This window comes from Theropithecus gelada, chromosome 14, assembly GCF_003255815.1.
Source record: "Theropithecus gelada isolate Dixy chromosome 14, Tgel_1.0, whole genome shotgun sequence".
In the NCBI taxonomy this organism is placed as follows: domain Eukaryota; kingdom Metazoa; phylum Chordata; class Mammalia; order Primates; family Cercopithecidae; genus Theropithecus; species Theropithecus gelada.
The window spans coordinates 43,472,639-43,489,237 of NC_037682.1; the positions used below are offsets into that span (position 1 = coordinate 43,472,639).

Sequence of the window (16,599 nt, forward strand, 5' to 3'; positions counted from 1 at the left end):
AACAAAACAAACAAACAAACAAGATTCCCATCACCAGAAATTTCCAAGTAGAGGTAGGTGTAGATTGTTCTACTAGGGATGTCACACAAAGGAGGGAGGCTGAGCAAAATTATCTAAGACTTGCCCTGACTCACTCTAAAGTTCCATATTCCCATGATATTTATATGCATTTTGACGTTTTGCTTTTAAATGTATGTGTGTATAATTAGAACATATTTTTAAAGTAGAATATATAGAAAAGCAGACAAATAAAAATATTTCCTCATTTAGTTGTGTAATACACTACTTACAGTTAACAAATGTTAACCAAAATACATATGCCACTGCCAACTTTTTGGAGCATTTTCTTCCAGTTCATCTTTGCTGCCCATTTGCCTCCCCCTAGTGGCAATCGGATAACACTAATCCTGTTTTCCCCCATTTGTACTATTTTGAAGTATTACTAATAATTGGAAATATTTTAATGGTTTTATTTAACTTTATGGAAAAGCTACTTATACATCTGCAAAGTGAGGGCTTCTCTGTTGCTTCAAAAGTCTATTAGGTTATCTAAAAGACTTTAATACTAAATACACTTAGATTTTGTAGTTGTTGATCAATGTGCCTGTCTCAGTTCCTGAGAAATACAGCGTTTTAGTCAGAAAAGGCAGCAATCACGACATTCTGTAATGCGGCGGTCCCTAACCTTTTTGGCATCAAGGACTGATTTCGTGGAAGACAATTTTTCCAAGGGCTGGGTTGGGGATGGTGAGCCCGTTACGTGTATTGTGCACTTTTTTTCTATGATTATCACATAGTAATATATAATAAAATAATTATACAACTCACCATAACATAGAATCAGTGGGAACCCTGGGATTTTTTTTCCTCCAATTAGATCGTCCCAAATGGGGGTGATAGGAGACAGTGACACCCCAAGTGTGTTGCTTATGTCCAGTCTACTTTGTAATCTCATTTTGGTTGCTGTCACTGCAGAAAACCGTGCTTCACAAAGATAGGATGTCGGAAATGGAAGCAGGTTTTTCAGTGCTTTCATGGCAATCTCAGGATATTTCACCTTGACTTTAATCCAGAATGTATAAAGACTTGAAGTTGTCTCAAACATACTTTTAAGGCCACCTCCATTTGTGATTTCAAGCAGTTGATCCTCTTCCAGCACAGACAAAGTCGATTCACCTGGCTTATTCACAAATGGGTTGCAGATCCATTCCTTCCCAGTTGGAGGGTCTTTTGTGGTTGGGAAATAATGCTTAGACTCTCTTGAAAGCTGAGATAGGTGATCATGCACCAGCTGGAAGAAAGAAGGCCCTGGCTCAGTCTCTTTCAAAATTTCTTCTAACATTTGAAACATGTCAAATATCCCAACATTCATTCATCACCCCCATAATTCCAGTTTGGTATTGAATGCAGCCACTTTATATGCAGACTGGAAAACAGTTGTCGTTCTCCCCTGAGGTGACAGATTGAGTTCATTGAGCAGCTTGAATATGCCACACAAGTAAGTAAGTTTTGTGACCCATTCTGTGCCACTAAAATGTGCTACCAGTGGTGACTGTTTTTCTTAAAGAAGTCTCTGGAGCCTCTGGAGCCACTCTCGTAACTTAAAAACTCTCATCTACCTTTAGAAAGTCATCTCACTTCTGTGTATATGAGAAGATGTATGTGCTCTGCATTGATCTCCTCACAGAGCTGCACAAACAGAAGTAAGTTAAGGCTATGTACTTTAATGTGGTTGATGATTTTAATCACATACTATAAAACGTTGTTAAATTTAGGTGACATTTTTCGACTAGTCAGCATTTCTCTGCGGATGACCCAGCATGGAGACTCACATTACGAAGTGACCTCTTTGACCCAAGTAGCCAAACCAGAAAGTCATCCAGTCATGGCAACCACTCCATCTGTGCATATACTAATACCAAATGACCAACTCAGTTTTCCTGATACGTGATTATTCAGAGACTTCAGTAGTTCTGCAGCTGTGGTGTTGGTTGGCAACAAAAGTGCACATATCGTACACATCCTCCTGAAATATGTTGTACAAAATCAAGCCTTGTTGCTTTATTGTCAACATCAATAGACTCATCAACCTGGACTCCATACCATGGTAACTCCTTAATCCTCTCTAACAATTATGCCTCAATATCCTCTGCTATTTCATCAATTCATCTAGTTATGGTGCTAGATGAAAGAGGAACATGTGCCACCTTTGGAATTACAGCCTCTCCTAAAAGTTCACAACAAATATCCTTAGCAGCAGGCAGAATTAGCTCTTCACCAATAGTAAAAGTTTTCTTAGCTTCAACAATGCGATTAGCCACTAGGAATGATGCTCTCAGTGCAGACACATTTGATGAAGTGGTGGCCTTCGATAATTGCGTCTGTTCTTTGTGTTTGTATACTTTTCTTTTGAAAACTTCAAACATGTGCCTTGTAATGCAGGGTTCTTAGTCTCCATGGGGCGCAACAGTTTTGAAAGTTTCATGGCTTCATTGAATAGCCGATTGCCACACATGATACAAAGTGGGCTTGGACGATGTGAATCACCCGTTGCAATGAAACCATAATTTAAGTAGAACTCTTGGTATTTTCTTTTAAATGCAACTTTCTTTTTGTTGGCAGTTTTAGAGTCTTCTGCTGTCTCATCATTGAGTCTTTCCCCTTTTTCAAAGAAACTGTGCAGGGACGTTTGTTTTTTACTCATTTTAGCTGGGTTGTGCCAATACTGTGACAGACAAGTGCATAGTGCGGGAAAGAGGCACGAATGGAAGTGGTAAATAAAATAATGGGCAGGCCATGTGCAGATTAAAATAAGTGTCAGACTCTGACTTAAAGCCTGCCACCAGGTGCAACTCTACAATTGAAGTACATCAACTCACTTGCCAATACAAAGCCTGCCACCAGATGCAGCTTGTCACTTGCCACACACACTTATAAGGTTGTGATATGAGTCTACAAGCAATTGATTTATGATGGTCTCTGTGTAGTCAAACCTCTCTGCTAATGTTAATCTGTATTTGCAGCCACTCCCCAGTGCTAACCAATCACCGCCTCAGCTCCACCTCAGGTCACTAGACATTAGATTCTCAAGGAGCATGCAACCTAGATCCCTTGCAAACACAGTTCACAGTAGGGTTTGTGCTTCTCTGAAAATCTAATGCTGCCACTGATCTGACAGGAGGCAGAATTCAGGTGGTAATGCCAGCAATGGGGAGTGGCTGTACATACAGATGAAGCTTTCTTGCTTACTCACAGTTCACCTCCTGCTGTGTGGCCTGGTTCTTGACACGCTCCAGTCCTTCGCCCCAGGGTTGGGGACCCCTGCTGCAGTGGAATGAATGGTAGTCCCCAAAAAGATAAGTTTATTTTCTAACCCCCAGAAACTGTTAATGTGACTCTATTTGGAAAAAAATATTTTTACATATATAATTCAGTGGAAAATCTTTTTTTTTTAAATTTATTTATTATTATTATACTTTAAGTTGTAGGGTACATGTGCATAACGTGCAGGTTTGTTACATATGTATACTTGTGCCATGTTGGTGTGCTGCACCCATCAACTCGTCATTTACATCAGGTATAACTCCCAATGCAATCCCTCCCCCCACCCCCCTCCCCACAGTGGAAAATCTTGAGATAAGATTATCCTAATTTATCCAGGCTGCCCTAAATTCAATGACATGTATTCTTGTAATAGGCAAATGAGGAAAAAGGCATTGCCATTGAAAAGAAAGCTTTGTGAAGACAAACCCAGAGATTGGGGTTTGGCACCCACTGCCAAGGAATACCTGGAGCCTGTAGATGGTGGAAGAGGGAAGGAAGGTTTCGTCCTTAGAGCCTCCAGAGGCAGTGGGGCCCTGCCAACACCTTGATTTCAGACATATGGCATCCAGAGGTGTGAGACAAGAGATTTATGTTGTTTAAAGCTGACTGTTTGCAGTGGTTTATTATAGAAGCTGCAGGAAAATAACACATGTTCTTACATGTATCGTGTCAAAATCACAGCGGCCAATTGGTCACTTTCACCTGAGTAACACAAAAAATACCTTCGCATGTTAGATTGAAGCTATCTGGCCTAGATTTTGTTAATTTTGACTTTCAATTTTAAGATGTTGCTTCTGAAATGTCATTTGCTTCCAACAAAGAAAGTTTCTCTTTGCTCTGGAGATTGAAAATACTCAAATATAGGGTTGTGAAAAAGTTAAATTCTGATGCCAGCATGAGGGAAAATGCAAGGATCACTGGCAGAAAAACATAATATTGGAAGCAATGTCTGGATTATTTAATAAAATGTAGGGCTTTCCCTTTCTTTCTCCCATTTCTAAATGATTACATACAAATAACAACCCAACTTGATTATTGACTACGTATCCATATCATTTTCACTCATGCAGAGCAGTGTTTCTTATAAATATTTATGGAAAAAAATGTTCTTTTATGCACTTAAAATCCTTGCTTGATGGTTTGGAGTTGATTTCTGGCACTGTTCAATGTCAAGGGCACTGCAGTTTCCTCTGAACAAAACATCCTGGTTATCTGTAAAAATGCAGCTGCAGATGCAGGCTTTGCAGGGTTAGATCAAGAAGGCCAGCATTTCACAGAACCATGAAAGTTGACAGATGGACACACAGACACACACACGCACAGATGCACATGCACACATCATCTTCTACATGCCAGCCTTTGTAGCTATGTTACTGTAGGTGGAGTATCTTGAAGCATATAAGGAGAGCCACAGTACTGTATGTGTGCTTGCACAATGTTTTTGGTTGTATTGATACACAGATGTGTCTCCAAATACCATGCAGTCTTTTCAGACACTGGTAAGTAATAAGTAAGTGACACCTTCTATTACACTGATTGACATTTCATTATCTAAGTGCCTTGCCTTCTTTTGGCTTTGGGATTATTAGTCATCAGTTCCTCAAAGCAATTACATTATCTGTGTTACTCCAGTTATTCAAAGGGCATTGGGGGATATTTTTAAAAATATATATTAAAAAAAAACTAGTCCTTGGAATAGTGTCCTGAGCTCAGATAATTCAGCCACTGGAAAATAAATAAATAAATAAATAAATAAATAAATTTGCAACTCCTATGTTACTTGAAGTTAGGAAAGGCAAATAAGTTATTTGAATCCGTGTCTCACCAGTGAGGTACAGGAATTGGGCAAGATCAATGAGATTTTTTTTTCCAGAAGTGAAAGTTGTGATTTTAAGAGCTGGTGACACCTATCATTATGCTGAATATGAAACTTTTATCAAAGTGTAGTTACCTCGCCTAACCTCGTACCCTAGGAATAAATTACTGTTTAATTTTGCATAGCTGTATGATCAGGGTTTCTTAAAAATTTGTAGAAGTATCTCTTTTGCTATTAATATTTCTCTTCTTGGTAGCTTCATAGGACATATAAAACATTTTATTTCTTTGGTTCTAGGGTTATTATTGAATTTTTAAGTATGTTCAAATTCACTCTGTAATAATCTATGTAAAGTGAAAGCATTGGAAGAATGAAAATGCACATATAAACAATACACAAATATGAAACATGGGTTAGAGTGCATGGCATCAGGCTTGTGGGTTGATAACTGGAATTTATTTAAGCCTTGGTCACAAGTATAATGATGATAAATCAAGAGGAAGGGACTGACCCAAAAGGGAGGCTCTTGCCTGAGTTTCAATATAGGGCATAAATTGAGCTGCCTAGAGCAAGGACCTATGTGAAGGTGAGTATGTGCCAGAAAAGATACAACTGTAGAATGCTGCAGCTAATTGGGCCCTAGAGATCATCAAGTCTAGCCCCTTTCATTAAGACAACAAAATCTAATTTAACTTTTATTATGAGCTAGATGCTGAGTATTTAATGGTAAGCAGGAATAACAAGGAAGGCCCCCCAGCCCTCACTCATGATACATAATCAACCACTGGGGAAACATGGGTTCAGAAAGAGGAAGAGGCTTGCTCCAGGTCATGCATCTCATTTGTACCAGAGTGAATTCTACAATCTGGGTCTCTGGAATTCTTGAAATGGCTGCCAATAGCTATTAGGCAATAGCACTTATGGGTCACTGCCAACTACCTGACATTCAAATGCTTTGTCTTTTTAGTTGAATGAATTATGTGACCTGGGCCATCCTTCCCTAAAGCTAACTGAGCTACCTACATAGCTTCATGTTCACGAAGCACATGGTCATCAAAGCCTTAACTGAAGATGACAGATTCAGCAACTAACTGTGCAAGGACAGCTTTCCAAAAACTACCCCAACATCTAGCTTGACTGCACCCTAACCACCTATCATCAGAGATTTCAAAGGCTAACTTTTTAATTTAAAAAAATTTTTATTTATTTATTTTTTCAGACGTCTCACTCTGTTTCCCAGGCTGGAGCACCGTGGCACAATCATAGCTTATCGCAACCTTGACCTTCTGAGCTCAAGTGATTCTTCCACTTCAGCCTCCCAAAGTGCTGAGATTACAGGTGTTAGCCACTATGACTAGCCTCAACTGTTAACTTTTTAATATATATTTTTTTCCAAATGAACTACACCTTGCAAAGAACTCTCATGTTGCTGATATGCAGTTTCTTCTAGAGTGAATGCATAAGTTTACTGAATATCCCACCTGTAAAATATGCCAAATGACACGTTGGTAGATATTTAGAAGTGAAGCAACTCAGTTTTAAAGGCAGTTGATAGCTTTTTCCTTGAGTCTGAGTCTGTGTGCTTTGGTGTAGAGAAAAAAAGGATGGTTAAGGAATGACGGAAAGGTCTCCCTGTTAAAAATATTTTCTCAGACATACTAAGCATAGATCATTAGAATTGAACATCTGTCCCATTTCCTTATGTTATATTTGAGGAACATCATGTACAGAATTTAAGTGACAGCCAGTTAGTGACAGAGTCCAGGAATTAAGTGGATATTCTGGTGTTAAGTCCAGTGTTCTTTCTGTGTTCCATTGCTGATGGTTATTTCTTCAAAATTATACGTTGCATCACATAGACAATCCCATTGTTCATGCTAAATTAAATGCAAGAGAGATTAAACGTCATTGAGAAGACGTTTTGGTGCTAAGTCCTTAACACCAACTGTCATTGGTGGATACCAACCATCCTTGCTTAAGTAGATGTCTAGTTCTTCACTGAGAGACTCATTAAAACACATTTTAAATGAGTAATCCAAGCAAAAAAGCTCTCAAAGAGAGTAGTCAACATACATAACTAAGTTATATTACCCAGGCCTTAGTAGATGCTCAATAAATATTGGTTAGCTGACTAAATAGTCCAAGAGGAAACCTCAAAAATACTTGTAGCAATGAAGAGGCAACATAATTTGATTTAAAGATCGGAGAATTTAGAATCTTAAATTTGAGATCTTGGGCCTTTGCTTAAGGTGCTTAAAGCTCAGTTCTTTCATTAAGAAAATTCAGAAAACAATACCGACCTCTCAGGACTGTGGGGGAGATTAAATGAAATAATATTTAAAAGTCCTAACCCTCATATTAAATGCTATAAAATATACTTAATAAATACTGATTGTAATTTCTTGCTAGATTATATATGCCACTCAGAAAAGGTAGAATATTATTTTATGCAGTGGTCCTTGAAAGTTGAGAGATGGACTGACTGCATGAAAGTCATCAGAGAAACTTGGAAAAATATAGATTCTTGGAATTTGCTCCAATGTACTGAGTCAAAATATCTGAAGGAGGGACCTGGGAACCTCAATTTTTGTTTGTAGCTCTTTAGGGCATTCTAGTACACACCTTCATTTGTTAATACTGGTTTTTAATGAACAGTATTCCCTTAATTTAATGATATAAATCCTCTTTCTGGAGGCTCTGTAACTCTGGTTACATTTTTTTTTTTCTTTCTGAATACAGGTTGTTTTATGGCTAATCTGTTGCTTTTTTTTTTTTTTCATATTTTAGGTGAGCATTTGAGTATTCTCAGCCAAGTAATAAACACTTGATGTAGTAAACATCTTTGGCCACAAATTGACATTGGTCATTTAATTTCTAAGTAAACTTAGGAGGGGACACATATGTGCACACACACTTCTCTGGGAGAATATTATATGTTCATAACTTAAGATGATTGCTATAGGCAGACAAATAGATTTATTTATAAATAGATTTATCTTTGCAAGTGAAAGTTTCAGATGTTTCTCTACTTTACAAATTACTTCTGTAATTGGTCAAAAAACAGCAGTGCATGTCATTTGGTCATTTACCACCTAAATTATATATGCCTACTTGATTAGAAAACCAATTTTTATTTTCTTCTTGTGGGGCGTGACTTCCAAGCATTCACTTTAATTTTGTCACAAGAATTTTCCACAACATATCTGCCAAAATTGACACCTAATGAAACTTCTAGACACAACGAACATTTTTTTTGGCAAGTTAATTTAAAATGTCATTTTTCCTTAATGGGGATAGCTAGACCTCTTTGTCAAGTAGAATGAGTTTATGAGGCTACCTGAAGCCTGGTCCATGCAGTAGCACAAACTATTTCTGTGAATTTGGCCTACTCACTTAATATCTTTGCATATAAATGTTCTCATGAAATAAAATGAAATATTGAATAAATAATTTTTTAAGTTTTTTCCAGTTTGACCTAATAATATTTTATGAGTTTATAAGTTTCCTTAACACTGGGGGCAGGAACAATCTAGAATAAACAGAATCTCTAAAATGAAACTATACAGGTCTCATCAGTGGAACAGGAAAAACAAAGATTAAACTTCATAGATTTATTAAAATGAGAATGAAAAAAATTATAACTCTCACTGAAAATGTGCATGTGACTTATTGTTATCCAGAGGCTCAGTTATAGGCTACTCTTTGAGAGTTATTAACAAGGAAGCATCCCAACAATAACGGGTACTTGCTTTAGAAAACCCAGTCTGGCATAGCTTGAATGAGTCTGGTTCCTATTCACAACCCATCATTTAAAAAGGATACATAATTTAAAGGATAAACATAAAATATGAACTTCATAGTCCAATGAAATGACCCTCATCAAAATTTTAATGTTACTATAATCTACACAAAGTGGCACAAAGGGAGCCCAGAGCATAGCCAGGCAAGTGAAGGCTCCGATTTGACTTGTATTCTCCTCAATTTCCCACATGATTCCTTCTCTCCGCTGGGGGAAATATGGATGGTGATAAGGAGAATGATGACCAGCAGAATGTAGGATGCCTAGTCATGTTCCTTTAATACAATTAGAAATACATTCAGAACCCCAGCATGAGCTATCTATTGCAACCACTTTTCCTCAGTCAATTTATAACTCAAATCCATCAACACCACTTAATGTGCACTGCTATTAAGGCTCAGTCAGCATTTTCTTTCTTAGTCTCCAAGCACCATGCACATCAATGCATCGACACATTCACCATCATCCAGACAAGGCTGCCTCTTCATAAGCTTTATCTATATAGCACTTGATCTCCCTTCACATTGTTTGTCTATTTGTCTCTTTCTTACCTTTTACTCTTTTAAATTATAGAAAAGGGAGGTTCCCACTATTTTGAAAATAAAAGGGAAATAGTTGAGCTCTAGCTACTTCCTTTAATGTTAAAAGTTATTCTGTTCAGGCGATGAGTGGGTATATGTCCTTTATTTGCCAAGATGTCACCCTTTTATTCCTTTCCTTTCTCTTTCCATATAATTGCAATTCTTTCCAGAGAGTTTGTAAATCCCTGCAGCCCTGTTTACCTGGCAGGACATACAGCTCTCCCAGTGTTATAATGCATTGACATAGTGTGTCTGAAAAGCTATCATTGATAGGAAGAAAATAAGGAAGATTCTAGTAACTGACTCTGTGACTGAGGGCAAGCTACTTCTTTCTGAGCTTTACTTTTTTTATTTGAATAATTAGGTAATTCGACTAAATTAGTACATTTTGAGTGGACATTGCAAGGCCTGAACTAGAATACGAGGAAGAGACATGTTGTTTGGCCTTTTCAACACCCACTGGGTTTTCATTTGAAGGAAAATAAAACAAAAACAAACAAACAACAACTAGGAAATGTTTAATGGCCTTTCTGGTTGTATGGTCCACAATTTGTGAAGTAATAGATTATGGTAACCATAGTAACATTTTTAATATTACTTCATGGTTTGTAAAGCATTTTGAATCCATGATATAGGAAATAACTGAAGCCCACCACAATGAGAACAAGCAAAACCTATTTATTCAGAGGTTGCTAAAGCAAGGAAATCAGCCACCATCTCTTATTCTGGCAGAAACTCCAAGGCAGGCAGAAGAGTCAGAAAGTTTTATAGTGGAAAAAAAGGAAAGCTTTGGTTATGCTGGCATGGGGAAGCTATACACAAGCTAACTAGAAGCAGGGCATCGTACGTGATTGATTAGGTGTGCATATTTGGCTTTATCCAGTTGTTCTTAAGTTGGAAATGAGGGCAAAAATTAGAAAAGCTTTCGGTTATTAGATTTCTCACTCTGCATGAGAGGTGACTCTCAGGGCAGCATCATGATTTCTGATTAAAAAGGGGGAAAAAAAGAGAATTGAAGAGTTGCAAGAACCACTGTTACCTAGAGCAGTCAGAAAATTTAAACATATACAATTTCCAGGTATTAAAGAGGATCTAAAGAGGGAGAAAGGCATCTGTGTGACTTGTGTTATCACTAGTCCTCACAGAGGACTAAGAGTGAGGGTTAGTAATTGTCTGATGTTTGGAAAATGTAAAATGTGTCTCGTTTAATTTTTGAAACCACTGCATTTCAGTGGCTCCTTAGAATGATCTTTAAGGGGGTGCTTTCATCTAAAGTAAACAGTCATCCCAAACTCCAAGAGACAAGATATTTAAAAAGAAGAGTGACTTGACATGTATACAGTAGCCACCTCCATGACAAAGTACAGAAGGCTCTTTTCCCTCAAATTATCTTCCTAGATGAGCTTGCTACAGTACCAGATAGCCTCTCATTACTCTTTCCAGGAAGTGACCTGGGCGCCAGAGTGTAGTGGAAGGGATGCAAGACCAGGGGTCAGAAGACCTGGATCTTCTCTGGACTCTGCCATGTGCCATGTGACTTTAAGCTAATCTCCAATCTTTGTTGGCCTTGATATTCTCTCTGTAAAGGATGAAGTAATCTTTCCTACCCTGCCTTCCTCTGTGAGATTATTGTCAGCCAAAAATAAGATTGTTGATGGCAAGAAGTCTTATAACTTTTAAAGATGCTTACACCTTTTGCTTCTTCTCTCCCCAGTTTCTCTCCCTGACTTCCCACTCTCCTCCCTTCATCTCCATTACCTTCTCTTTTCCTTATTTCCTTTTTTCCCACTTTATTTCAGATATGACTAGAGCCAGATAGTAATTTATTAAGTTGACTAGCCAACCTGTCATTTAACAGAGATGTGAGAGAAGTGAAAAAGAGACAAGTAAGTTTCATTTAGTCTCTAGAGGCAGGACTTGGGACTTCCAGAATGGCTGTGTGAGGAGGTTGGTGGATTATCTCCCTGGAGAAAAATGTCATCTTAACTAGCTATAATTATAAAACACAAACAATCCACTGAAATCTCTGGAAGTTGTCCTAACAGCACGCATCAAATGGAGAAACAGGTGTACAAGACGCCCTATGAAATCTGAACAGAAAGAATGAGAATTCGCTGCATTTAGGCTAGGCCAGGCCAGGCCAGGCCCTGCTCCTATCCCATGCACAGCTTCCCCATCAGCTCTCAGATTTAGAACCGCCTGTTCAGGTGCTTTATTTTGGATGGTTATGGCCAAGAAGTAAGGCTGTCTGTTCCTGCAATTTTTAGTCTCGGGCAACCAACAGTTTTACTCTGAGAAGAGCAGGCCACAGGCATCTTTAGATCTGCCCTCCAAACTTCATGTTACAAGTTTTATTTCGGGTGAGCATGGTCGAGAGGAATGAGGCTCCCTTCCCTCACCCAAGTTTCCACTCATTGGACAGAAGCCCTGCCTTAGACACAACAAGTCAAAACTCTTGGGGACCAACTTGTTTATGGTATAGAGGTTTTATGCTGGGAAGGACAAGCTGAGAAGATAAAAAGGCTGCTGTACCCCTGAGTGCTGGTAAAGTAAAGGAGTCAAAGGATTGCTGTTCCCAGCTCCCAGCTTTCAGCTTCACAGCTCTGACTAAAAGGACTGACTTTATTTGGGACAAAGCATGAGGGAGTTCATGGCTAAAGATAAATGCAGATTTTGTTAACAAGTAATTAAGAGTAGCTGGTAGTTCTACGATCCTATTGAAATGAAAAATGGAAGACCAGCCAGAAGTAATAACAGAAAAAGAGACAGGCAAGGAAAGACCTCTTGGGATCACACTTATCCCTGGGGATCTGAAAGGGAGTGTGTGTACACTAGACTGCATTCATTTCAGGTAATCAGAATGAGACATGGGGCAGAATGGAAAGAATTCCCTAAGCAACTCAGAGATCCATCAGGAAGAGGGGGAAGCCTCGCTGACTCAAGGGGCTTGAGCACAACATCTAACTAAACACTAGGTGAACAATGCAATCCTCTGATCCAGGGACAATACCTAGAAACCAGGCTTAAAAGTAATCACTCTCCTCCCTGGTGGTCTTGAAGACTGTGCATGGCCAAACCTGAGCCCTCTCATGAATAAGTGGAGAGGAAACTTCTGAGCTATTAGTCCCTGGTTGAATGTGAAACATAAACTTCCTGAATTGTGAAAGCAATATCCAAGCCACACACATGCATACACACACACATATCCAGATGTAATGAGTGAAAATTTAACTGACCAATGGGGCTGAAGCACAGCCTGTAACCAATATTTGGGGTTTATGGACTCAGGGGCTAATCTCAGGAAACTGAGCTAAAAGACACAAACAAGCAGAACAATTTTGAGAAGGGACATCTGAGGCTGCACGTTGCAGGGAAAATTGACTTCACAAACTCAATTCAGACAAATTACTAAATAAATGACAAAACAAACAATAGCAACAAGTCACAGAGGCAGAGGAGTCAGTATATAATTCAAAGTGCTTAGCACATTGCCAGGCTTATATTAATCACTAGTTTACAGTCAAACTGACTGAGTCCTAACATTGTCCTGACATTCACTTGCTGTGTGATCTGTGCAAGCTGCTTTTCTCCTCTGTGCCTTAGGTTTCCTGTAATTCAGTGATAATAGCATTTATACCTCAGGGTTGTTGTGAGGATTAAATTAATTATGCATGAAAATGACTGACACATAGTCTATGCCCAAGTAATATTAGCTATTATCATAATTAGGTATGGGTTTTCCTCTTTTCCATATGTAGTGTGTGCTGGTTACCAAAATCCCTCTAATAGATTACTATCCACTTTGAATCAATTATGAATGCTTTTAAAATGTCAATAGTCCTGGGAAGATTTATCTATGACGTCATGGACACTTATAATAAGTATGTTCACCACTTTTTCATTACCATAGACTAAACGGGGCAGGAAAGCTTATGTTTGGCCAAAAGAAAGGGGAACATCATAATGGGAAGAGGAAAGCCAAGGAGGTTAGCAGATGCTAAATGACAAATTTCACTGATGTTGCATTTTCACTTAGTCCAAGCCACCTATGCCCACCCTAATGAGTTAGAACAGAATTCTGGAGGTTAGTGACATTCACTAGCATAGGTCAAGTCTTTCTGATTTCTCTAGAACTCAACACTCAATTGCCTGTTGCTAGGTAAGCCAATCCTGTGATTTATTTTTGATTGTGAATAGACAGAAAGACAAACTATACCACAAGATCTGTCTAGAATACTGCAGGATTACTTGGCTCAGCATTCCTTACAAGCCAAACGCTAGATCAACATCGCCATCCATGATTCCACTTGCTGGCATTAAAGCCGAAATCTTCCCCAGAGCTTTTCTGACCACAGAACAGATCTTGCTAACAAATAAACTTAAATGCTCTATTACAAAAGGAAAAATGGAGAGAAACGGAAAGTCACCAATCTCCCTTACACTAGGCTCACGAAGAAGGGAAGTGCAATGTTTCTTGTAACTAGAATTTGGTTTCCTTGGTTTTAGCCATAGACATGATAATAAATATAAGTTGCCTCAGGGCACATTTTTGTTTAAAAAATCCCATTTACAAAGGTTAGCAGTTGCATTACAATTTGAGTAGGTTTATAAAAAAATGGCTTGATGTGCTGGGTCCTTGTTTTACTTCTGAAAACAAATTAGCCATCATTCTGTGCTCCTAATTAGAGCTTTGTGTTTCCATAGAAGCCTTATTCTTTTAATTATTCTCAAAGTTTATTAAACAGATGAGAACTTTTTCCTTTTAATTATTTCCTTTTAGTAAAAACTACTCTGAAAATTTTCAAACAGTAACAAAATAAGGACAACAGTGTGAAAAACCCCACAAACACAACTTGCAGACTCAAGAATTATCTAGGTTTTGCCACACTTGCTTTATCTGTCTCTTTATATTCAATTTTCTTTTCTACTTGTTTTTTCTTTTAAAAACTAATCCCTGTAACCACCTAATACCTAGTTTATAATCATATTTCCTCAGTTGTTTTCTTACAACTTAAAATGTGGGTTGCTTAAAGAAGGGTTCAACCCACGTCCATCATTACATATGGTTGTTATGAATCTGAACCTCTTTAATGCTGGAGTAGTACATTCCATTGTTTTTCATACTATTGATTTATGTAAAAAGAAAACAAAACAGGTCAGCCAATTTGAAGGATGTTCAATATTGAAGATATGTCTTTGTTTTTTCTAACATTATTTCCTGAAAACTGGAAATGAGCTCTTGTGACTGACATTCTATTAGAATCAGGTTCAACCATTTGGTAAGAATATTTCATAGATGGTGCTAAATATATTCACCACATCAAGAGAAACAAAATATATGACTATCTCTTGTGATGCTATGATTTACCTGTGAGTTCAGGGTGTGACAGTCCCATCCTCTTATTCTTTATCTCATCAGCATTTCCCATGATTGTCTCCTGTTTTTAATGATTGGTGCCAGCTCCAGTGATTAAATAGGAAATTGTAAAATATTTGTAATTCTATCATTTCTTCTACATTTATTAGTTATAATTATTTTAACAAAGAAAAACTTTTCAGTATTTATATAATAGCATGATTTGTGCAACCTGAAAAGCAATTCCAGTAAGAAAAGCATTTAATTCTTTTTTTTTTTCCAGTTGTCAAATGATCCTTTATTGAAATATTTTCCTTTATGCTTAACTGGCTGGGCATTCCATAGCACCACTGTTGATGTCATCTATGATGTCATGAGGGTGGCGGCCATCAACATTACAGCCCACAGACTGGGCAGTCCCCAGGATCTCTTTAATGGTTCCAGAGAGTTCTCTGGCGTATCGGTGCTGTATCTGTCGAGCAGTGTTGACGATCTCATCAAAAGTGATATTCCCACTGTGTTTAATGTTTTTCTGTTTCTTTCTGTCTCTTGGTGGTTCCTTGAGGGCTTTGATGATCAGGGCAGAGGCAGAAGGCACCACCTGAATCTGGGCCTGTCTGTTCTGAAAGGTCAGTTTCACTGTAATCCTCAGGCCCTTCCACTCACCTGTTGCCTTGGCAATGTCATCACCAGCCTTTTTCGGAGACAGACCCAGGGGACCGATCTTGGGGGCCAGTGCAGAAGTGGCACCGACTTCACCTCCAGTGCACCTCAGGTGTACGACTTTGATCTCGTTGGGGTCGAACTTTGGCAGCATGGTGGAGGCGGCTGGTGTCGGATGAACCCAGATTCAGGACGACCGAAGAAAGTTGCACCTTGGCCTCCTCCGAGCCAAAAGCCAAGAGCAGCATTTAATTCTTAAGTTGTTAGAGAAAGAATTTGGGGCCTGTTACTTCTAATATAACCAATTAATTGGGAGAGGTGTGGATAGCTCCCTTCTCCTACCTCTTTCTTTCTACATATCATCATAATTTTACAGGGTTTTACATATGAAATGAGTCTGAATCAATTTGAATTATTATTTTTTCGATGCTTAATTTTTGTCATTTTTGCATCTTTGGCAATTAGAAGCCCCTTCATGTTTGGCAGTGACCCTTTGACATGACATATGTCTTTGTGCATCCCCTTTCTTTCCAGCAAAAAGAAATTACAGACTTATAGAGTACATATGTTTCCCCACATCTGGGATTAGACATTACCTCTGGGGCTCTGGACCCACAACCTGGGCACTAGATGAACTAAGTGTTCTCAAACTCTCGTTACTTTCAAGCATTTCCTATTGTGAAAGTTAGGAAATATGTATTTTAAGAAAAACAATAATGAATTTATTCTGGTATGTCCTATTAAAATTTGCTGCTATGTTTTTTTAAAGCACATAAATAACTCTTTTACCTGTGTTTTTAATTGTGGCCTTTAGTTTAGAAAGTTTTCTTGTTTGGTTAAATTCTACATTGTCTAATATCAGAATCACAACTTCTTCTTTTTATTTGTATTTTCTTGGTATATCTTTGCCCATCCTTTTATTTTTAACTTTTCTAAATCATTTGCATTAAGTATGTCTCTTGTGTTCAGCAAGCAGTTGGATATGAATTTGTTAGCCAATCTAAACATCTTTTTAGTTTTTTTAATAAAGCTAGGCACATTTATATTTACTAATGAACTC

At 38.1% G+C, this 16,599-nt stretch overlaps 1 pseudogene; it reads right to left on the minus strand.

Moving 5' to 3' along the window:
* Positions 1–15,198: 15,198 nt before the first annotated feature.
* LOC112607030 lies at positions 15,199–15,763 on the minus strand (annotated as a pseudogene).
* Between the last annotated feature and the right edge of the window lie 836 nt (positions 15,764–16,599).